The sequence below is a fragment of the Lathyrus oleraceus genome, chromosome 5 (genome assembly GCF_024323335.1).
Source record: "Lathyrus oleraceus cultivar Zhongwan6 chromosome 5, CAAS_Psat_ZW6_1.0, whole genome shotgun sequence".
NCBI classification, from domain to species: Eukaryota; Viridiplantae; Streptophyta; class Magnoliopsida; order Fabales; family Fabaceae; genus Lathyrus; species Lathyrus oleraceus.
In genome coordinates this window covers 220980099-221005375 of record NC_066583.1, presented here as the reverse complement: position 1 = coordinate 221005375, position 25277 = coordinate 220980099, and positions in this window count along the sequence as shown.

The following is a 25277-nucleotide window of genomic DNA, read 5'->3' as shown; positions in this document are numbered from 1 at the left end:
CATAGTTGACCATTTCGACTCTTAAACAAAAATATTATTACATGACCCTTATCAAATGCTAGTGTCAAAAATCTGAGATAACTGTAGCGGTGTATTCGTCGCTATATGATCTATTGATTAAATCATAAGCAAAGTATACAATAAACATAGAGTCGCCACCGCACTTTTATTTATCCAAAGGACTGGCTAAAAAGCGAACAAAAGCCTAAGAAGTTTTACACGTAGAAAACCAATGAAAAGATCAGAGATCGGGTAAGGGGTAAATTACGCAATGGGAAGGTGTTAGGCACCCATCACGTCCTAGGTACTCCTAGGGAGCCCTTTTCACACTTGTTGTATAAGAAAAATATTGATTTGTTTTTGACATATTGTGCAAACACGAATGGGATGATGAGAAAAGAATGTACATGTTAATTATTTTTGTGTTCGAACGGATGAACCCGTTGCCTACGTACCTTCCATCAAAGGTAAGGATCAAAACGCCGTAGTTCGGCTAAAAGATTTCCAAAACATTTGTGAGTTCATTTTAAAACAATAGCACTAAGGTTTTACGTTATCCACGAGAGAAAACTCAACCTTATGAAACAACAAGTCCACCATGTGAGAAAAGCTTCCACTCGCTAGTGAGGGGTTAACCCTATAATAAGCGAGGAAGACTTACAATTCAATCAACTAAGGACAAATAGGTGAGATTAACATCAACCAACTAGGATAAATCAAACCTAAGGCTAATGTATGAAAACTTAACAAGCATGGACAAAGCCACAAAACAATTGAATGAGTTGGATTAATGGATTGTATTTATTCACAAAAGGATGGTCAAAGTATGGTTAGATTGATTCAAAGAAGTGTTATGAAAAGAAGTTTGAAAAGTCGAGGACTTAGGGTCCAAGTTTCTAATTTGAAAAGAGGTGAGAACGTTTGCACAACATGTATTTACAAGTTTGAAAAGTCAACAAGTGAAAAAGGGTTTGAAACAAAAAATGGAGTGGATGAAGTGTAAAACTTCCTAGAAGTTCACCTCTTGAAATCATATAGAAGATGATTCAAGTGTGTTCTTAGGAATGAGGCAACAAAATAAGTAAGCAAAATAAAAGCAAGGTGATACCGGATGCCATCAATGGTCTTATACCAATCTCACAAAAGCGGATGTCGGATACCAATAACTGGGTTTACACCAACCTCCTAAAGTGAACAATGATACCGGATGCCAATAAATGGTCTTACTCCAATCTCACAAAGCAAAACAAAAACAAAACATGGAAGTCAACTGCCAATCTATCTGGACTTAGGTTAACCTCCACATATGATCATAGGAAAAATAAATGCCAAATTACATGGACTTACAATGAATCCTCACATACAACAACAAGCTCAATCAAAGAGCAAAGAGGATATGAGTGACCAATGAAGTGGTCTTACACTCTATCCCTTCCATGTCATAGGAACAAAAGCCAATCAATATGGACTTACAATTGTCCTCAATGGGAAAACATCAATGTCACAAGGACAAAGGAAATGATCATACACTAATGGCAAACAAAGATGATAAATGCACAATGGCGATCAATGATAGTAAATGCACAATGGAAAATCAAGTAATCATGTATAAATGAATCAAGTAATCAATCACATAAATTCAAGTAGCACACACTATAACCATTCAATGAGGCTCAAGCAAAAGGGTGAGGCATTAAAGCCAACTGTAATAGGGTTAAAGTTGCTCTTAACCTTGCCATTGAGGGACTAAGGTGAAGCAGATGAAAGGATATGAGGGGTGTGCCTCATCACTCTTATCTCTGGTCAGAGAGAGTATTGAATATCAGAAGGTGTGGGAGTTCAGAAAGATGGAACTCTCTCCACATTTTAGACTCGATAGATCTTGGGTTAGGATCTCAATGCTACAACCATGTAATGGGAGCAAGGAGAAGACTCACAGAATAGTGGGAGATAGGTTACATATCTCTTATATCCACCAATTGCCTTATTTAAAGGACTTTACCTGCTTGGGACAATCATAAACAATCACAAACATTGCCTCTTAAGGAGGACTTCAGACAGTTGCCTGGCTAAGTAACAAGCCAGGTCTTCCAGACTACATGGAGAAGAAGGTGCTATACCTCAATGCAAATGCTATACAAGCAAAGCAATGCAAGTTCTTAAGAGAACTGAGCAACTAAGGGTACCTGAAATCAATCAAATATAATCAGCATCCCAACATAATCAAACAGACAAGGTAATAAACCAATAGTCAATCACAATCAAACATGTGTAAAGCACAAGGCTCAAAGCTCAAATGAGCTAAGCATCCTACAAAACAAAGAGTTAGTCAAATGAATTCAACTCAAATATGAATCAACCTCCTTAAGGCATTAGCTTTTTAACCTGAAAAGTCAAAGTCAAGCTCAAACATAAGTAACAAGACCACTAGGACAAGCCTAGGGTCCGAAAGAGGGAAAAACTTAAAACAGCAAGTTAAACATAATCAATGTCAAGATAATTCAAATAAGAAGAGATCCCAATTGGTCTCATATCCAAACTATGCACTAATTTCATTTTATGCACAAATTAAGACAAAGTGAGCAAAGTTGAACCACATATGAACAACCAGAATGATTTCAATCAAAAAAATATCAAAACAGCTCAATAAATTCTACAAAAATTATATCCTAAACAGAAGACATTCAATGAGTTACATGTCAATTTTCATGCCATTTGGACAAAAGGAACTATGAGAATTAAATCAACATGTTAAGGCATGCAAAAACACAATCAAATCAAGTCACCAAATGAGTACCAACTTCAATCTATTGTAAAACAGTGAGATCAAATTAGAAATGAGTGGGACCAAAGCCAAATTAAAGCTATACATGTTAGGAAACTCTCCACCAATTTTCACTTTCATAGGATAAGGGATGGGCATTTAACAACACATGTACATTTGTCACTCCTAAAACAAACCAAAATTGCTAAACAGCAATCAAAAATCCAAATCAATTAGAAAATGGATCAATTAAATCCACAAAAATCAGGGTGAAACCTAACATATACATTGTATCTCATGCAAAAAATCAGGGCCATAGGCCTAGGGGAAGCATGGAAAAATAATTCATGAACTCAGCATAGCATAGTGTGACACATATTGTCACACTCAAATTGAATAAATCATATCTAACAAACCAGAGGTCCAAAAATCACAAATGATACACCAAAATCTCCAGGCATGAGTCAAGAATCATCATATGAATTTTCAATTAATTTGGAGCTAGCATGAATATTTGGTGATTAAAATGGTAAAACATACAATTATTGCACACATGTCAAAAATCAATAAGCCATTCTAAAATTCTACCAGGCACAACTTAAGTTTCTATGCCTAAAAAAAAGTAGACAAAAATTGGAGTCTATCAAAAAAAGTCCCACCTAATTTGGACTAAAATTGGATTTTATGTGAATTTTAGAAGTTTTGTTAATTTATGGTAATATTTATTTAATGGATTAATGAAATTAATTTACAGCAGTGGCAGTCCCGTAATTATATGCAGCCAGGCTGAAACAGTACTGTAGCTCATTAATTCGCTGTCAGTGTGCCATTGGCCGGAATTAGGAGGGAAACAAGTTTTCGAAACGTGCCACGCGAATGACGGATTGAACACGGTAATATTTCCAGATTTTCGTTGTTCTTCCTCACGCGTTCATGTTCATCACTCCCGGCTACGGTTACGAACTTTTTTGCACGAAAATACACGAGCCATATACCGTTGGAACCGGTGTTCGACGTAGATCATGAATATGCTAACGAAATCATCCAGAAGTTAACGCACAAAAAGATTCGATCAAAAGAAGCTTTGACGTACAAACTTAAAATCAAGATATCTTGATGATTACTCGACGAAATCGCATGGTTCAAGCATCATTACACTCTACATTCAACGCACTACAAGATGCATATAACAATTGCGTGAATTAACGAGTTCGAAATTTCACCTTCTTGGAGTGGCAGTGTGAAATCTTTGTGTATTTTGATCCAATTCTCGAAAACAGATGTAGTAGATTGATTATGGAGATGAACGATGATGATTTCGCAGCTCAATAAGTCTTGGAGGTGGAGAATTCGTGAATTGCCATTGATGAGTGAAGCTTTCAACAGTGGTGTTCTGCTTGATTTTTCCTTCAATTCTTGAAAACAGAACTCAAAGATTACCTGCACATGAAGAATCAAACAAAAACTTGCAAGAACAATGGTGAATTTTGATGAAATGGTGAAAAAATCCTTATGTGAAAAATGTGAAAAAATGGAGAAAAAGTGAGAGAATTTGGAGATTTTTTATCTTAGATCTGAAAATTGTGATTATTCCTTTGAGTTTCTGTTAGAATTAAGCTTATATACTTCACACTAATCCAGCTCATAATCATGATTAGCAATTTTTGATAATTAACACAATGTGCACATTATGGCAATTTGGCCTTTTTGCCCTTGGAGAGTTCCATGCAATGTAACAGTGATTTATCACTTCAAACAAGTCATAATTTTCATTTAGAAGCTGTTGGAATTGGTCCCATGTCAAAATTCCATGTAATTTGAGTTTTGGACCATTTTGCCCTTGCATTTTAATTGGTTCACTTAAAAAATGACCTTTTTATGTGAAGGCTTTTGACAAAATGTGATGATGGATTATGAAAGTACATATCAAATGTGGTTTGCTCAAAGAAGAACCATCCAATTTGGACATTCCATATGCAAGTTATGCCACTTTGAATTCGGGCATTTTCTGAAATTGATCTGACCATATCTTGTCAACCACACATGGGAATTGAGTGTTCTTGGACTTTTTGGAAAGGCAAGAACAAGATCTTTAACTTTCATGTTGGGCAAATTTTGATTTGAAGCTTGGTTCATGATGTAATTTTGAGGAGCATAACTTTCCATTTTGGGCAGGTGAGAATTACAGGTCATTTCCAATTTTGGAAACTTTTTGTCTGACATCAAATCCTCCAACCTTGATCTTTGAAATGCCAAATGCGGCTCATATGGACATGAATGAGACATTTCCAACCATCTCACACCTTCCAATCTCTGATTAAATGTATAGTTGACCACAGTTGACTTTTCTAGGGTTTTGGTGGACTGGGCCATGTTCTGATGAATTCCAAGCCTTTTTCCTTTGAGATCTTGATCCACAATGATATCACAACTTATATGAACTCTCATGGATGATCATGGTGTCCAAATTCTTCAAGAATGGTCACTATCCAGCTCAATGGCTGATTTTGACTGTTTGACTGATGATTGCTTCAGCTGCAAGTAACATGGTTAGATGACAATATTTTTGTACTTTTGGTTAGTAAACATATGAAAAGCAATGATATACAAATGCAATACATGTTTGGTGATCAAGAACCACATTCACAAGGTATCCCACCCACTAGGAGGGCAGCTAGGGTATGTAATGATCCTTGAGGCAATGATATGAGATGTTATGGACCATGAGGGATCTTAGGGCCAAAATTGGGGTCTTACAATAACATGTACCTAATCAATTAGACTTAAGACCTAATTGATTACGTGAGTTAATTGGTCCATTGATTGTTTCCTTTTTGAGTTAATTTTTCTTCTATATAAAGGAGGCGATTTCTCTCTTCATTACACACCAAAATTTGGGATGTTTATAATTCTTATTAGACTCTCTCTCTCTAAATATTTTCCTTTCACCAAAGTTGTCTTAGTGCATTGTGAGTGAAAACTCATGATGAGGAAAGAGTTGTACTAGTGACGTGTCATTGTTGTTATTTTCAAGAGTGTGATACTCTTGAATAATTGAGTTTGGTTATTGCGATAAACCATTTGAAAATATTTGTTTGGTTATAGAACTCAACATGTAAAAGTTCTATTTAGTTATTGAGATCAACTTGTAAAATTTCTACTTGGTTCGTGAGTTCAGCCCGTGAAAAACTCACTTTTTGGTTAGGGATAGGTCAATGTAAAATCTATTGATCCGATTGTATTAAAGGTTCATCGGTGTAACCTATAAAAACTCAATTTTATAGTCAAATCTCACGAAGATCTATTGGGAATAAGAGTAGACCAACGTTCTTCTAAACCTGAATAATTTACTGGTGTCATCTCTCTAACCCTTATCTCTTAAATTCTACTATTTACTTTATCACTTTTATTTTTCGTTGCTTTTTATTATTATCTTAAAAATTACTAACATAATTTGATTCTTAAGTAACAAAAACTCCAAATTAATCATGAATTTTGAATACCACAAGTAACCTCCCTCTTGTTCTTGAAGTCACTTGTTTAACAAATCCAACATAAATAATTTTCTCTTAAACAAAAAGGATTCTTCCATGATGATCCAAAACAAATAGTTGTCTCGTGAGCGACAAAGATTATCTTATAAGGATCCAACATAAATATGTGTCTCATGGGTGAAGCTAGCAGAAATATACCCGAACGCATCGCACGCTCGAACATACAATAAAGTCGCCATTGAACTTTACTTATTCCCGAAGAAAAGGGAAAACATCGATAAAACCTGGGGAGAAAAGATAACTGGGTAAGGAAGTCCATTATGCAAGGGGAAGGTATTAGCACCCCTAACATATATGGTACTCCATGGGAACCGTTTTGATTTTTCTTGCTCGAATCTGTGTTATATCTAAGAATTACTCGCAAAAGAATAAGGGAAAAATAATGGAATAGATATAGTGCTCAGTGAGGATTAGGGCCCTTATGCCTACGTATCCTTATAGTGCAATAAGGAATTCAGAGCTTCGTAGTTCATAGAACTAATGGTGGGAGGTGAAAAGAATTGTGATAAAGGTATGGTTTGAACCAAAGGATTATATGATTTGAACTCCGACAATGGATAAAAACTGAACCCTAGAGGAAAACTGATATATTGGCCGGAAAATAAAGGGTATTTCCTATATCAGGCTCCAAGGTAAGTAAATAAGATTTTTGGTTCAGAGGCATGCATCAGTTATTAGCCCAAAAGTATATATGAAGCTCAAAGGATTATTGTATTTGGTTCAAAAATAATAGTATATCTCATGGAGTGAATGAAGGTAGAATTATGAATGTATCATAGAGATGAACGAAATGAATAGAGAAACCAAAGTCATAAAAACGAGGGGTTTGGTAACAGTAACCCAAAGGTATAATTTGAAACCAAAGGTAATGGTGTATTGGAATCCATTGGAGGAATGAAATTTGTACCATAGAGGGAACCATGCATATTGGCCAAAAAAGAAGGAATAAAATGTTTGTCGGCCAGATAAACAACTCTTGGTATAAACACCGACTTTCTATTAAGCGTACTAAAAGGGTATATATGGATATCCAAAGGAAAACTATATTTGGTTTCAAAGAAATAGTATGTCACTGGGGTGAATGGTTTAATGATTGAAGGTAGATAATGGATCATGAAAGATATGGATGGTGCCCTAAGGCGGAAGATAGAATAATTAGGATTATGCTCGACAAGGATTTGCATCCTCGTGCCTATGTATTCTCATAGTGCAACGAAAAAATCAGAGCATTCGTAGTTTGGAGAACTACGAGAACAAATGAGAGATAAGAAGTGTTTACCTAAGCAACTAGGAATAACAAGATAAATAAATTCAAGGGTATGGCTGAAGTGATGAATATTATACTTGTACCAATAAAATGGTAGTATGGGAATCCATAAAGGTAAGTGAACTTTGAACCAAAGAGTAAAGGCATATTGGCCAAAAAAGAAGGAATAAAGTCTTTGACATCAAGGCAAACATCTCTTGGTTCACAAGGCGGACTTTGATTAGGTTGTCCTAAAAGGATGTGAATGGAATCTAAGGAAATATGTATTTGATATGGAAAAGATGGTATTGATTAATGAATGAATAAATAATAAATAAAGTAGAAATAAATAAGGTAGTGAATGAAGAATTAATAAATAGGGTGGTGTAGCGGTGTATTCGTCACCATTGGAAATATTAACTAGATCCAAGGTAAATCATACAAAGTCGAGTCGCCACCGCACTTCTATTTATCCAAAGGAATGGTTAGAAAGCGAACAAAAACCTATAAAGTTTTACAAACAAAACTAGTAAAAAGGGGTCAGAGATCTGGGTAAGGGGGTTGGTTATGTCATGGGAAGGTGTTAGGCACCCATAACATCCTAGGTACTCCTAGGGAGCCCTTTTCACGCTTGTTGTATAGGTTATTGTTTATGAAAATATTTTGTGCAAACATGATTGAAGAGATGAGAAAAGAATGTACAAGTTTATTTACATTTTTGTGTTTGGATGGATGAACCCATTGCCTACGTACCTTTTCATGAAAGATAAGGATCAAAACCCCGTAGTTCGGGTAACAAATTTCAAAACAGTGAGTGGATTGATTTTAAACAAAAGCCTTAAGGTATTTCATTATCAAAGGGAGAAAACTCGACCTGAACAACCACAAGTCCACCATGTGAGAACAGCTTCGACATGCTAGTGAGGGGTTAACCCTATAATAAGCATGGAAGTCTTACAATTCGATCACTAAGACAAAAGGTGAGATTTACATCAACCACTAAGATAATTCAGATCTATGGCTAATGCATGAAAATTTTGATTAAGAAGTGGACAAGGGCCACAAAAGCAATTGAGTGGGTTGAATTAACCAATTAAAACTATTCACAAAGATGGTCAAAGTTGACATAAAGTTCAATTCAAAATGAGTATTATGAAAAGAAGGTTTTAAAATCAAAGGCATAAGGCCTAGGTTTCTAATGTTGAAAACAAGTCAAAATGTTTGCACAAAAGTTTTCTGGTTTGAGTTAAGGATGAAAATGGATCAAGGTTAAGCATGCAAAAGGTGGGTAAAAAAGGATAAGCCACACAAACATGGTTGCTTTCTCGAGATCATAGAGATGATCCAAGTAAGTTCCTTTGGAATAAGCACAAGGCAAAAGCAAAAATCTCAATAAAAGAGCCACAAAAAGAGGAAATGGAATGCCAATCAATGGTCTTACATCCAACTCCTGAAGAGCAAAACGGAAACAGAATGCCAATATATGGACTTACATCTAACTCCTGAACAAATAAAATGGAAACGGAATGCCAATATATGGACTTATATCTAACTCCTGAACAACAAAACAAATGGATGCAGAATGCCAATATATGGTCTTATATCTAACTCCACAAAACAGGCAGGAAACAAAAAGCCAATGAATGGTCTTACATCTAACTCCATAAACAAACAAAGCAACAAATGCAAGCACACAAAATGCAATCATCACACTCTATATACAAACAAGAGGCTCAGACAAGAGTTGGGCTTTAGTCAAGGGGTCATATCAACCTCGACAAACAAGCCAAAACTGTAGGGGTGTTCTGAAGCTCTTAACCACTAACATTGAGAGTTAGGGTGAAGCTGATGAATGGAAATGAGGATAAGACCTCATGCTCTTAACCCTGGCCTGGGTGAGCTTATGATAAAGAAGGCGTGGGGATCCAGAATGAGGGACCCTATTCCACATGACTGACTCTATACAAGATCTTGGGTGTTTATTCAAAAGCATCAGCACGTAGTGCGAGCATAATGAAAGACTCAACGATTAACAGGGGATTGATTGCTAATCCCAACAAATGCAAACACACAAAATGCAATCATCACACTCTATATACAAACAAGAGGCTCAGACAAGAGTTGGGCTTTAGTCAAGGGGTCATATCAACCTCGACAAACAAGCCAAAACTGTAGGGGTGTTCTGAAGCTCTTAACCACTAACATTGAGAGTTAGGGTGAAGCTGATGAATGGAAATGAGGATAAGACCTCATGCTCTTAACCCTGGCCTGGGTGAGCTTATGATAAAGAAGGCTTGGGGATCCAGAATGAGGGACCCTATTCCACATGACTGACTCTATACAAGATCTTGGGTGTTTATTCAAAAGCATCAGCACGTAGTGCGAGCATAATGAAAGACTCAACGATTAACAGGGGATTGATTGCTAATCCCTTCTATCTGTCAATTGCCTCTTCACTTAGGAGGACTTAACAAGTAACATGCCTCAACAAGGAGGTCTTTGGCACAAATATAAACATACACAATCATGGCCTCTTAAGGAGGACTTCAGCCAAACGCCTGCCAAAAAGGCGACAGGACTTCCAGACTACATGGAGAAAGAGAGGTTACCTAAGTGGTAAACCAACCACAAACCAAAGCAAAGCTCAAGCAAGAGCTAAAAGCGACTAATATACCTGTACAAAAGCCAGACAGTTAATATTTACATTCAGAAAACCAAAACAGACAACAGAGGAATCATCCAACAATTATACACAAGGTAAGTCTCAAATGCAATCACTCAAGTGAGTTCATCACATCAAGGGACCTACAACACAACAAGGGTTAGTAAACAAAGCAAATGGCATCTCAAATGATGAGGCCACACCAATCATTAGTGCTAAATGCCTGAAACACAAACACAATTGGTGAGTACAAACCACTAGTACAAAGACTAGGGTCAAAGGTAAGGTAAATGACCAAAACAGAAGTCCATATTTCATATGAAGCACAACCAATCAAAGAATAAGAAAGCCTCAAAAGGACCAAAGCCAAATCATTAAGCAAAGCTATCATATAATCAAGATAAGGCAAAGGCAAACAAAGTGATCAAAATTGGACATCAAGAATAGAAAATCCACATTAAAACAGAAATGAATCAAATGATCATGAAAATTTTTATGTGCACTTAACATGTCATGAACAAGCATCATACCAAAAATAAAGTCCAGAAGATAACAAATGGCATATGAATGAAAATGCACAAGAGCAAGGTCAAGAATGTGACACCAAATGTTACAACATATGTCCATGTGTCTAAAACAGTGGTATTAAATGGTAAAAATGCCAAACAAAAGCCAAAAGATCATGTTACATGTTATGAATAAGCATGTCAAATTTCAAGGCAATTGGACAAACTATGAGCATTTCACAAATCAATTAGAACAATATGTCATTTTGGTATCATGTTCAAACAATTAAGCACATTTAAAATTCCAGCAAGGTAAAAATCAAGAAATTAACATCACAAAATAATAGACATTCAAACAAGAAAGTAAAAAAAAGTTTGAATTAATTTGGATTAGTATGCTATTTTTTATGATTTTTTGAAATTAATGAACAAAAATGAAATAATATTGAAAATCATGTGGAAATGATAATGAAATGAAAATTGGAAATATGCAAAAGCCAGGAGTTGAACACAGGACATGTAAGTCAAAATGCGCTGGAAAATAAAATGGAAAATGCGCTAGGCAAGGCTCGAACCAGGGTACATGAGGTCACAGGCGCTTATAACAAAACAATTAAATTCCAAGCGTATGCCTGCCAGAATCGAACCAAGGACAATGAGGCTACAGGCGCGTTTAGCATCAAAATGCTGCGTTTGGCATGGCAAAGGGAAATCACAAGTAATTTCAAAATGTCATGGCGAGGATTCGAACCGAGGATAGGAAGCTTGCAAGCGCGGGCACAATAAAACCCTAAGTCACGAACCAGACGGTCAGACTATTAATTCCGGTCGTCTTCTCCGGTCATACACCGGCGACATGCTTCAAAAAAAATTCCAGAACCTAGCAAAATATACATCATTGGAACCGTCTTGCTATAAGGAACACGAATCTCCTATCCATTAAGCCTAAAACCTAACGAATCGAGCGGATCGAACAGAAACATTATGAACAACAAAACTTCCAGTCAACATATCTCATGCAATTCTTAACCAAATCATGATCTAATCATATCAGAATCACCAGCATCAAAAGCTCTACCTAATCATGTGCATAAAAAGGCAAAACAAGATATTCAAATTCCAACCTCTTTGAAGAGCAGTGAGTTGAAATCGTGTGTTCAAGGCCTCAAATCTTCCAGATCTTCTCCTCTACGTGTATCTTGAAGTTTGATGCAAGAAATATCAGCTGAATCCACTTGAATGAAGCTTAATTTTCAAGATCCATCTTCATGTTCAAGCTTTGTATATGCACGAAGCTGCACCAAATTCTTCAATCCAATGCTTGATTCCTACTCAATAATGCTCAATGAACCAGATTATGCAAGAAAATTCATGAGTTATATGAAGAAATTTCAAGTTTGAAGTGAGAGAGTTTTTGGAGGGAAATGCAATTTCAGATCTAGAATGTGATGTTCTGGCAAATGCAGTTAGGATTAAGCTTATATACTCCTCCCTAATCATGCTGAAATGATAATTAGGCATTGGCTAATTAAAAATTAGGAAGATATGAGGTGCATGACCAAATTGGTAAATACACCTATGCATGGCTAAAGTGCATGTGAACAGTGCTCATGCAAGGTTCAAAAACATTTAAAATCATCCAACAAGCAAGAAGGAATTGGTATTTGGCTTGGATGATTCACCAAATTTGAATTACCAATTTCCCTCCAAAATGCACTTGTTTGAACAAATGGTCATGTGAGCTCTTTTCATGCAATGCAATGATTGATTTGGAAAGTGTTGGTCACAAGAAGCATGTTGCAAAAAGAGTGGACCAATTTGGAGTTTTGGATCAAAAGTTATGGCATGTTGAACTTCCATGTACACTTGGCAATCATTTGATCATAACTTCTTAACCATTCATCAGATGATCATGATCTTGGACTTTTTGGAAATGGGAGAGAAAGATATTCAACTTTAATGTTGACCAAAAATTCATTTTAAGCTTCTCTGATGTTGGAAAGTGAAGTTGAATGTGAACCAAAAACTTGCCATTTTTGGAAACTTGAAAATTACAGGTCACTTTCCATTTTGGGAAACTTTTGATTTGACTTCAAAATCTTCAAGATAGATGTTTGACATGATGAATAGGCCTTGTTTGAACATGAATGGGATGTCTCAAATCATTTCCCACACCTCAAAGCCCTTAATTGACTGTACAGTTGACCATATGGTCCTCAGATGACCTTGACAATGCCTGATGAATTTGAGCCTTTGCCACTTGGAGAATTTGCTTCAAAATGGAACCATAGCTCATATAAGCTTAATATAATGCCATGTGGTCCTCAAACCAAGAAAATACCACACACTCAATGCACAAAGAAAATCCTTGAATTGCCTTGACATGTGCTTGCCTAGACTGCAAAACAAATGTTAGATGACATATTTTTGGTGCTTTTGGTTAGTGATTAAAACAAGAAAAGCAAAGATATACAATACAAACATGCCTGGCGATCTCAAACCACTCACAGGAGGTCCCAACCCAAGGGGAAAGGAAGGCAAGATGCTCAAAGATCCTTGAGGCTATGCAATGTAATGCTTATGATGCCATGAGGGATCTTAGGGACAAAATTGGGGTCTTACAGGTGGCTCGCGGAGAATCTGAATCCCCGTGCCTACGTATTCTCCAGTGCAATGAGAAAGTTAGAGCTTTTGTAGTTCAACCAAAAAAGGCTGACAACAAGATGATTGAGGAAAAATAAGTGATTGATTGATAATGGAATAAGAAGAGTGCTTGACAGTTGTTTGATAAGAATCACACTAAAGTCTATGAATGAGGGTGAATGCTTTGAATAGCCAGGGCCCATGCCTCATACGCAAAGTCACTCTAGACAAGGATAGGAGAAACTTCGTCTCATCATTCCTCATTACTTAAGGCTCATGGCATGTGACATTGATCATAACTGACAAGTTGTTGGAGAACAATCCTCTCTGCAGCTCCTTGAGTTGATGTTGTTTTAGTGAAGAAGACTTGGAAATTTATTTGATTCATATTGTATTAAAGTCTATGAATGAAGGAAATGCTTTGAATAGCTAGGACCTACGCCCTGTACGCAAAGTCACTCTAGACAAGGGTAGGAGAAACTTTGTCTCATAATTCCTCATTACTTAAGGCTCATGGCATACAATTTTGAATCATAGTTAGCTAGTGTTGACCTTTGATGTATCTTATATAATTTACTGCTTGATTTGACTGGGATGCATGAAAGTCTGGACTTGAAGCTTCGAGATCCACAACATTAAAAATAGTCTTATCAAGTGATTAAGAGAATTTTTATCACTTGAATAGACTGTGGGATTATACATGATCAAAGGATTTAGTTGATCAAAATTGCTTTTGATCAACTTGAATCAGAGGGTTTGAATTAATTTGAGAATTATGGTTAACCTAATCTAACAGTTAAGATTATTCACAAATTGATTAGATACTTCATGAAAAAACAAATTGATTAAAACTTCATGAAAAAACTTCATACAAGATAGAAATCATATTAATCAGATACTTCATGAAAAAACAAATTGATTAAAACTAGCTAATTTCTAAGTTAAATTTAATCCTAAAGGAACATGCATTTCTAAGCCAAAAATAACAAAAATAACCTCTGAGGGTAAAAAGGTCATTTCACATGAAATATTCCATTAAGAACCAAATTAAATCCTGTTAGGCAATAGTACCGATCTAGAAGGGGGATTGAATAGATCAGTATTTAAATTTTAGCACTTTTTAAAATTGTTTTAAAGGTTGCGAAAGCTCCCTAGACCACAATCGTCTAAACGATTCGTTAATGGAAAGATCGGATATGCGTGAAACCAAATGGAATAACTAAGATAGAGATAATCAACCACTATTTAAATCAATTGATTAATTACCCTAATCCTTGATATAGTTACCACTAATTATGAGTTAACACAATAAGAGAACAAGTAAAATATTGGTAGACTTGTGTGAGGTTAATTTTATCAAACACTTGGTGTGCACTTCACACCAAGTCTCAATTTCACTCAAATTGACTGTGCAAAATTTTACTTAGTTGCAATCAAAGTGATTGCACCAATTTATCGAACAACTTCAATGCACATCAATTAAGCGAGATTAATTTTACTATTAATTTCACACAAGACTCAATTTATGTAGAATTTAAAGAGTTTAGAGAAAGAGAGAACAACACCAGATTTGTTTAGGCAGTTCCTCTTTCGTCCTCGTTTAGGGTACGTCTGCCCCTAATTCTAAATCTAGAATTGAGATATTTATTAACAAGTTGCAAAGTTAATATAAGAGAAGAAATGATCACCACCAACCAACCCCAAATGTTGTTGTAGATCCTATTCACTTCTCCCCCCTTGATTTGATTTGAACCAAGTCCTTCAAGTGTTCCAAACAAATCTCCGGTTATAGCTATCTTATTGCAAGAACTCAACGTTCTCCAAAATTCTAGCTCGGATGACTTCAATCGCAAGACGCTTGAACCCTAACCTTTCTTCACAATCCTCTGGTTACCGATACTTGTTTGAACGAACCCATTGTTTTTCAAACCTTTCACTCGGCTGAATCTATGAAGCAAAGATTAGTACAAAAAAACCCAATTCTTGGAGGACAAAACTCCAATGGTTTTATTCAAGAAAAACCCACTCAAAGTCTCTACCCAAACTAAGATTACATAATCCTATTTGGACGTTATCACCACAACAATGCACAATGATCAACAAAAATTGTTATGTGTAGTTGTTGAGAAATGCAATGAAGAATGAAGATGAAGAGGAACTTTAGTGTATATCTTTCACTTTTCTTGTTGTTGTTGAAAAAGAGACTCTAGAATATATATATATATATATATATATATATATATATATATATATATATATATATATATATATATATATATATATATATATATATATATATATATATATATATATATATATATATATATATATATATATATATATATATGATGCATGAACCAAGTAACAGACATAACAGAATAATTTTGCAAAAATACACAACAGAAAATTGAGTGCCAACAACGACCACTCGACCTTTTCACACAGGTCATTCGACCTGTTCAGACCCGAGGCAAAAACTACTCAAGTGAAGCAGGCGATGAGTCGACTCAAACAGGGGATGAGTCGACTTAAACAGGGTTTTTCCAGAGTTGAGTCGACCTATGACTCGACCTGTTCAGACCCGTGGCAACATGGTTCAAATGAAACAGGCAATGAGTCGACGCAACATGTGGATGAGTCGACGCATTTAGTTTTCCCAGGATTTAGTCGACCTATGACTCGACCTGTTCAGACTCGAGAGTTACACGTACTGGAATATGTATGAATGAGTCGACCGCTCCAAGGCGTGAGTCGACTCAAAGTTCTTAGACTGTTAAAAAATGGTTTTTGAGACGTATTTTGATCAATTCAAACCATTCTTTTATTAACCTAAGGTACGAATGATGAAAAAGTGAATTATTCACATCAATGAGATGCTTTTATATGCATGGACACATTACACTTATACTTTGAGCAAGTTGAAGGATGAATGCATTCTATGATATGATGACACCATCCAAAGCACACATTATGAGCAACTAAAAAGGTTTGACATCATTAAAATAGGGACTAAGAATATTTGCCCTCACATACTCTTCCTTTTTGATGATGGCAAACCGTGGAACAATTGCGTACTTTGATAGACATCCTCCCCCTGATTTTATGCATGCCTTTTAAAAATTCTGCTATTATAAATTTGCTATTATAGTCAAGCTGTGTGTGTTTCCATTGCTTCTCCCCCTTTGACAACATCAAAAATAAACAAGGATACGGTCAACGGGAAATAAGTATATTCATAAGCACTTAGTCAACTACTTTGCAACAGATAGACATTAACAACCATGCACATAACATGAAGTCAATGTAAGAATCATAGGCATAAATATTGCACGGAGCAAAAGAAAATAAGTAAATAACATTGCCACAATTGTTTAACATAAACCTTAAGACAAATAAGTAAATACAATAACATGCAAACATAGAGAAATGGAAAATGCACTGAATGAATCAATTATCATAGGTCGACCAGTTGGGACTCATGTTAATGATTAGAAGGCATGAGATTCAAAAATGCTCCTAACGATGAATGCATGTTAAATATGATACCTAAGCAAGTTCAAACATAATTCAAGCATAGAAATGAATCAAATTTAGATCAAACCAGAAAATGAACATCAAGAATTACATATAACACATATACACATACATAATTGATCAAGATAGTTCAAATAGATAGGAACAAAATTACCTCCAATGATGATAAACGACGAGTGCCCTCACATAGCCCACACTTGTAAATCAAGGAATAAACATGCATAAATATAGAGAAAGCATCATATATAAATTTAAAAGCGATATAAGATATCGAGAACACGAAGTTCCCTACGGATGTGGAAGAAAGGCTCGGTGGCAAGTGGTTGTAGCGGTAAATTCATGACCATCAAGATATGGATAAGCTAGACGTCAATTAAACCAGAGTCGCCACCGCGCTTTTATTGTTTCCAAGGGAAAAGGGAAAAGTATGAACAAAACCCAAAGATAAGGATTTTTCAAATCAAAACTAATAAAATGCCAGAGATTACAGGTAAGGGGGTTGGTTACACAGAGGGAAGGTGTTATCACCCAAAGTGTCCTAGGTACTCCTAGGGAGCCCTTTCTTGTGTGCATATGTGTTTTTGTATAAAATGATGTTTGCAATAAATGGAGTGGAGGGATGAGAAAAGAATTCATTAATTATACTTTTGTGTTTGACAAGACATTCAGACTTGTGCCTACGTACCAACATGAAAATGAGGGATCAAAACCTCGTAGTTCGTGGTAACAATTTCAAAATGAATGCATTGCTTTTAACAAAAATTTAAGTTTGACAAAGGCACAAAAGCCCTAAAAATATTTGAATGAGCGTTAGTTCTTTTTGTCTTTTGAAATTTTAGGTCAAGTATAGTTAAGTTTATTTACAAGTTTAATTAAGAAAAAGAAGTTTAAAAATGCAATGGCATAAGACCAAAGTTTCTAATTTGCAAAAAGGTCTAAGTTTAGAAATCACAAGCAAAAAAGATTTTAAAAGGAAGGAGATATTTGAAATTAAAGAAGTGGCGAAGAGATGAAGAGACTAATCCTAAGCAAAAATTAAAAGTTAAGAGTTGAAAAGATTTGACCAATGAGCTGCAATCCAATAGACAATAATGTCATATAGAAACCCAAATTTCCCTTGGACTTTAGAATCAAGCAATATCAATACACAAATGGCAAGATGAAGAGCAAGGCATAAAATAAAGATAGCCACATCCAAGCCTAGTAACTCCATGATCTTCTTCATAACTCCCATGTATCAGATGAAATCAGAGATAAGCATTAGGCACAAGTTCAAAGTAACAGCTTCAATAAGACCATGTAGCAGATGAACTCAAAAGGGTCTTCAATATTTTCTTCAGATGAAAATTCAAATCACAAGAACTTGGTTTCAGAAATGTTGGCATTGGCCAAGTCCTTTTGCATAGGGAATGTTGCCTAATTCTAAGTCCAAAGCTCAGATCAAAACTAACAGTCCACACAAATCTTTTTTTAGGATTTTTTGTTGTTATTATATACATTAAAGTCAAAGGACCACAAACACAAACAAGTATATACAATCACAATATAATCACACAGTATAGCTCAAGTGAGTAAAGTGAAAGTGGCATTAAAGTTAACAAGTTAAATGGTATGAATAATGGCAAATGAATAAAGACTTAAACTTAAAGTGCATAAAAGTAAATGGCTTGAAATTAAATGTTAGTTGTCAGTTGATTAAAAGTTAGTATTGCTTTTGCTTTTGTTGTTTAAGTCAATCTTTGGAGAACACGCAACCCACTATTCACAAGCATGAATCCTTGAACCAAGACATCTTCCAAAGGAAGGAAAAAAGGCCCAGTTTCCACACAATGCCATGAAAGAGGGGAGACTTACAATCTCACTTACTAGAATGATATGCCTTTGGGTCAAAATTTAGCGATATGTTAAGCAATCGTAATTGGACTTATGTAGAAGTCACAACTATTTGAGGCCAGACAATAGAAATTTTAGTGCTAATGCATGTTAAAGATATGGTATTATGAACCATACTCCTAAAACATAACACACTTAAAAGAAAATGCAAAAGGGGTGGACCTAATCTCATCCATACTTAGGTTGATTTTGCAATCAACTAGCCTTAGGATATAGAGATATCATAGGTCCATGAAATGAATGAGAAGATAATGGGATTGAGATGAAGAGGGAGGGGTAATGGAATCAACACAAATTGGTCAAAGGAGGACTTTTATCAAATTAAAATCATTCATTTATTTTGGGAGATGAAATGTACATTTTATCAATCCCCTAAATCCAATGATTTTAACTCAACAAATTCAAATCAACCTTGACCAAGGCCCAACAACACAAGTCAAACTCAACAAGTCAATATCAAAAGCTCAACACAATTTATTTTGCAATTAAACAATCAAAATCAATTAAAAAATGCATTAAATTAAATTATGGTTGGTCAAAATCCTAAAACCTCATCAAAACACAAAATAAATGGCCATGAGATTTATCATAGGTCAAACAAGGTCAAAGGACCTTAGAGAAAAAATTTCATTAATTTTGGAAACTTAAAACTATTTTTAAACAATTAAAAATATTCATAAAAACAATTAAATCATGAAAAATATTAATATTGATCCAAAAAATAATTTTAATTCAGAAAATGAAAGAGGAATTTATTTAATTTTTTTTGGTGAAAGTCTCATTTTTTTATCAATATTAAAATTAATATGAATTAATGAAAATAAGTCAATTAAATCAAAAATCAGAAAATAGCAAAAAACGTGGACCACTTGATCTGCTTCATTAATTTAGGTGGCATATCAAGTGAATTAGAGCATGCGTTCCATGATGGACACTGGTCAATGTGCCACACGCGTGGTAATCAGTTTGTACGCTCAAGATTAAAATAAAATGGATGGATCCTATGGTTCTAAGACATGTTAACGCATCGCCGGAGCTGTAACTCCGGTCTTCTTCTCCGGTGGACCTCACCGGAATGGTCTACCTTCAATCATCACCAAAATAAATAAATAAATAAAGGACATGAATTTAAAATAAAAATGCTCAGGAGCTCGAATCTGACCTCAATTTCTCCTAACTCCAAGTATATTGAAAGATACAAGGAGTTGAAATTTGAGGATCATGATCTGAGTTGCTTCGATTTGACCTCAAAGCAACTCAATCTTGTTGCCTACATTGGTAGGACTTCAGACAACCAAAAAATAAGAAGAATTATGGAGAATTAAGTGTAAATCGAAGAGATGAAAAATTGAGATATTCACTTTCAGTGCAGGTCTGGATGAACACGATCTTGCTTCCAATTACACTTGACCTTGCTATGGACACTTGATGGAATGGAATTGAATCAAAAAGGAAGCAGGACTCTTGGAGATTTGAATCTCAAAATAGTGGAGATTCAAAGTTGGCACGTAGGGATCCTTATTTCTGAAGGCAAGGGTCTATATTTATAGCCAAGGCATTGCTAATTGCACACTTTATTCAAATTTTCAAAAATAGTAACTTTCTTGCATGGATGCATGGGTGTGTGATAAGCCCATGTAATCATTCCTTCAGGTCCAAAATTGAGTAGAAACATTGTTGAATTCATGTGGAAAGGCCATGCATTTGTGTATGGAAGATTCAAGTTCACTTATGCCAAATGGTGATCCAAGTTCAAGCCATGCGCAAGTCACTCATACCTTATCCAAATGGGATGAAATTAGACTTTTTGGAAAAGTTAGATCAATAGGAACAACTTTCATGTTTAACACTTTTTTCATTTGAAGCTTGGATCATGATGAATTTTGAGGTGGAAGTTGGGAAAATCACACATATCAAAAAAAAATCTAAGGGGGGCTGAATAGATCAGTATTTAAAATTTAGCGCTTTTTAAATTCTAAGAGGTGGAAGTTGAAATTGTAAATTGAATTGGTTAGAAGATACCACTTGTTAGAAGATAATACCGATCTAGAAGGGGGGCTGAATAGATCAGTATTTAAAATTTAGCGCTTTCTAAAATTGTTTTTAAATGTTACGAAAGCTCCATAGACCACAATCGTCTAAAAGAGTTAATGGAAAGATCGGATATGCGTGAAACCAAATGGAATAACTAAGATAGAGATAATCAACAATTATATAAATCAATCAATTAATTACCCCAATCCTTGATATAGTTACCACTAATGATGAGTTAACACAATAAGATAACAAGTAAAATATTGGTAGACTTGTGTGAGGTTAATTTTATCAAACACTTGGTGTGCACTCCACACCAAGTCACAATTTCACTCAAATTGATTGTGCATAATTTTACTTAGTTGCAATCAAAGTGATCGCACCAATTTATCGAACAACTTCAATGCACATCAATTAAGTGAGATTAATTTTACTATTAATTTCACACAAGACTCAATTTATGCAGAACTTAAAGAATTTAGAGAAAGAGAGAACGATACCATATTTATTTAGGCAGTTCCCCTTTCGTCCTCGCTTAGGGTACGTCTGCCCCTAATTCTAAATCTATAATTGAGATCTTTATTAACAAGTTGCAAAGTTAATACAAGAGAAGAAATGATCACCACCAATCAACCCCAAGTGTTGTTGCATATCCTATTCACTTCTCTCCAATTGATTCAATTTGAACCAAGTCCTTCAAGCGTTGCGAACAAACCTCTGGTTGTAGCTACCTTATTGCAAGAACTCCATGTTCTCCAAAATTCTAGCTCGACTGATTTCGATCAGATGTGCGTAAAACCTCCGGTTGTAGCTACCTAATTGCAAGAACTCCATGTTCTCCAAAATTCTAGTTCGGCTGACTTCAATCGCAAGACGCTTGAACCCTAACCTTTCTTCACAATCCTCTGGTTACTGTTACTTGTTTGAACGAACCCACCATTCTTCAAACCTTTCACTCAGATGAATCTATGAAGCAAAGATTAGTACAAAAAACCCCAATTCTTGGAGGACAAAACCCCAATGGTTTTATTCAAGAAAAACCCACTCAAAGCCTCTACCCAAACTAAGATTACACAATCCTATTTGGACGTTATCACCACAACAATGCACAATGATCAACAAAAATTGTTATGTGTAGTTGTTGAGAAATGCAATGAAGAATGAAGATGAAGAGGAATTATATATATATATATATATATATATATATATATATATATATATATATATATATATATATATATATATATATATATATATATATATATATATATATATATATTGAAATGATTATGGGATTGAATGTATAAGTTGGTTTGAAATTGTAAATTGAATTGGTTAGAAATTGTTCATGGAATTTGGTTTATGTTTTGTAATGAAATAGAAATGGTTTATGGTTTGGAAATTGGATGTATTGTAATGAGATTGAATGTATGTATGTGATTGTAATTAAAATTGGTTGGTTGGAAAAATGTTTGAATTGATGATGTGGTTATGTATAGGTTATGTATTGTTCAAGAGATGCTTTAAGTGATATGGTCATTGGACAATGCCAAAATTATCCTAACTTAAAGACCAAAGAAAATTGGGACTTATGGATTGCAAAATGATGAGTTGACTTTGGTCACTAGTTGACCAAACAGTCAACAATTGATCAAAAGTCAACTTATGCAAAAATGAATGTAAATATTGTAATCTTTCTCAATGCAATGCATGGACTACAATGAAAGAAAATAGATTTTTTTTGGTTAAACAATGTTCTAATGAACCACTTGGATTCAAATGACCATTTTCGAAATTCAATGCAATCAAATTGCAAACAAGTGTTTTAACTGAATGAATGATATTGAAATCAAATGAACATGCAATGATTTGACCAAAATATGCAATGAAACTTTGGACCAATTGACTATACACTGAAGCTTGACACACAATGAGAACAATGAATGAAAATGGCATGATACTTGGACCAACTGATGATGACCATGAAAACCAATAGATGGAGTGACTTATATCAACTGAGACCAATGACAACATGCAATGAAATATGAATGTAAGCATGCCTCTGACCAATCACAACAAGCTACGGACTAGGGTTGCAACAAAGTCAAAGTTCAAGGTCAAGCAATAAACAAGAATCTCGAGCCAAGTGAGAAGTCAACACAAGTATTGCACCAATGTCATGAACCATAATTGGGGTTTCCAACACCTTAATGCAGGTCAAATGATTCATGAACCTTCCTGATCAAGAATTAGGGTTTGGTATCAATGAACACCAAGATGCAACTTCCAAGACCTTAGGCATCTTGCAATTAGGGTCTTGAGGAATCACAAATCCAAAAGTCAACCAAGCAAAGAACTTGAATACCAATTATCCCTGATTAGGGTTTCAAACCAAACACAAGGATCCACCACCAACATCTCAAACAATGGGACCACAATTAGGGTTTAGAAGTCAAGTCCATTACACAGGAGGTCAAGCACAAGATCATATAGGAGTAAAATCAAGAATTAGGGTTAGGATGCACATATGAACATCATGGTGTAGGATTCCAAAATCAAGGTCCCCAAAGGGTCCAGAAATTAGGGTTTCACTCCATATGATAAGTAACACCACAATCTTCAAGCAAAACCCTTGTTTTCATTGACCATAAACCTAAAATCTATGATGCTTATTAGCAAGTGTTAATTGTGAATGAATGATGCACATGAATGAGGCATGAATGCATACATATGATTCCTAAGTCAAGGATTGAATGAGAAGATGAAAAGGGTAGGACAACATTTTGGGTATGACAATAGGCGACAAAAAATCCCCTATAAGGATTCATCATAAATAATTGCCTTATGGACGAAAAAGATTCCTCTATGAAGATCCATCGTAAATAATTGCCTCATGGGCGACAAGGATTCTTCCATGAGGATTCAACATAACTAATTGCATTGTGGGCGCCAACGATTCCTCCATGAGGATCCAACATAAGTAATTGCCTCGTTGGCAGTAAGGATTACTCCATGTGGATTCAACATAAGTAATTTTCTTGTGGGTTGCAAAGATTCCTCCATGAGGATCCAACATAAGTAATTGCCTCGTGGGATGCAAATATTCCTCTAGTAGGATCTAACATAAATAAATGCCCTGTGGACGATAAAGATTCCTCCATGAGGATCCAACATAACCACTTTGTCAAGGTTTTAAACTCCAATCCTCAATTCCTATAAACAAGAGTAAAAGTCTACCAAAATCCATAAAATAACATGTGACGTCTCATGAAAAATCCTTGTGTCCATAAGGGAAAAAAGTTTCACCCTATTTAATAAACAACGTTTTTAAAATAAATTATACAATCGGCATGGGTGATACCTCACCGTAACCGATACATGTGATAAACTAACTAACCAAACATGGTGTTACGCCTAAAAAAGGTACCCCACCACAACCTCTTCACCTGACACCTTCGTGCTCCTCTAGAATAGTGCAACCAACTCTTCATCTGACACCTTCATGCTTCTCTAGAATAGTGCAACCAACTCTTCATCTTCAAAAGGCATCCTCTCTTCCTCGTGGGATTATGCTTCTGGCTGAACTCCACAACATTCACTTATAGTGCATTTGGTTGTGGGGCATGGGTGACAACAATAATCACCCTCTTCAACTTCAAACTTTCATATAACACCTCGTGGAAGTGTCTTGATCCCTCTGGATAACCCTAACACGATTGTCGGATATCGGGTACTTCATGCACATGTATAGTGTGGATATAGTAACTCCCATGTGGCTGAATGCAAGTCTCCCTACGTTCATGTTATACGAGGAAAATGTGTCTATAACGAGACATCTTACCTTGATCATCCTCGCGCTCTCCTCCACTCCAAATATGGTCGTCATAGTGATGTAACGCTTTACCTATGCCTGCTCGCCCAAGAATCCTACCAACGAGCTTTGGAAAGCTTTGAGGTCATCCATATCTAGACGAAGCCTCTCGAAAGTGTCACGGTAGAGGATGTCAATAAAACTTTCCTGACCGATTAGAACTCTCTTAATCTCTCAGTCATCACACCTCATGGTTATGACCATGGGGTCATTATCATGGGGATGGATGCTAGCAGCGTCGTTTTTAGAGAAGGTGATTACATACTCCGTAGTTTTCTTCTCGTCTAGATCAGAGCTGGTAGGTGAGCCTTCCACGATCAAGAATTGGCGCACATACCTTCTGTTGGTGGATCTGGTCTCCCTATCCCTAGTAAATCCTCTTAATATCGTGTTGAGAGTGTGATACACAGGTCTACCTTCACCTCATATGTTGAGTTTTTTTTCCCTTCTTGGATCTTGGACTTCTAGAAGCATCTCTCCCTTGAGATCGGGAACCATTTAGTGATTGTATGGAGCCGCCTCAAATGTATTTCTTCAATTGGTCTTTCTGGATGAGGCGTTCGATCTTCT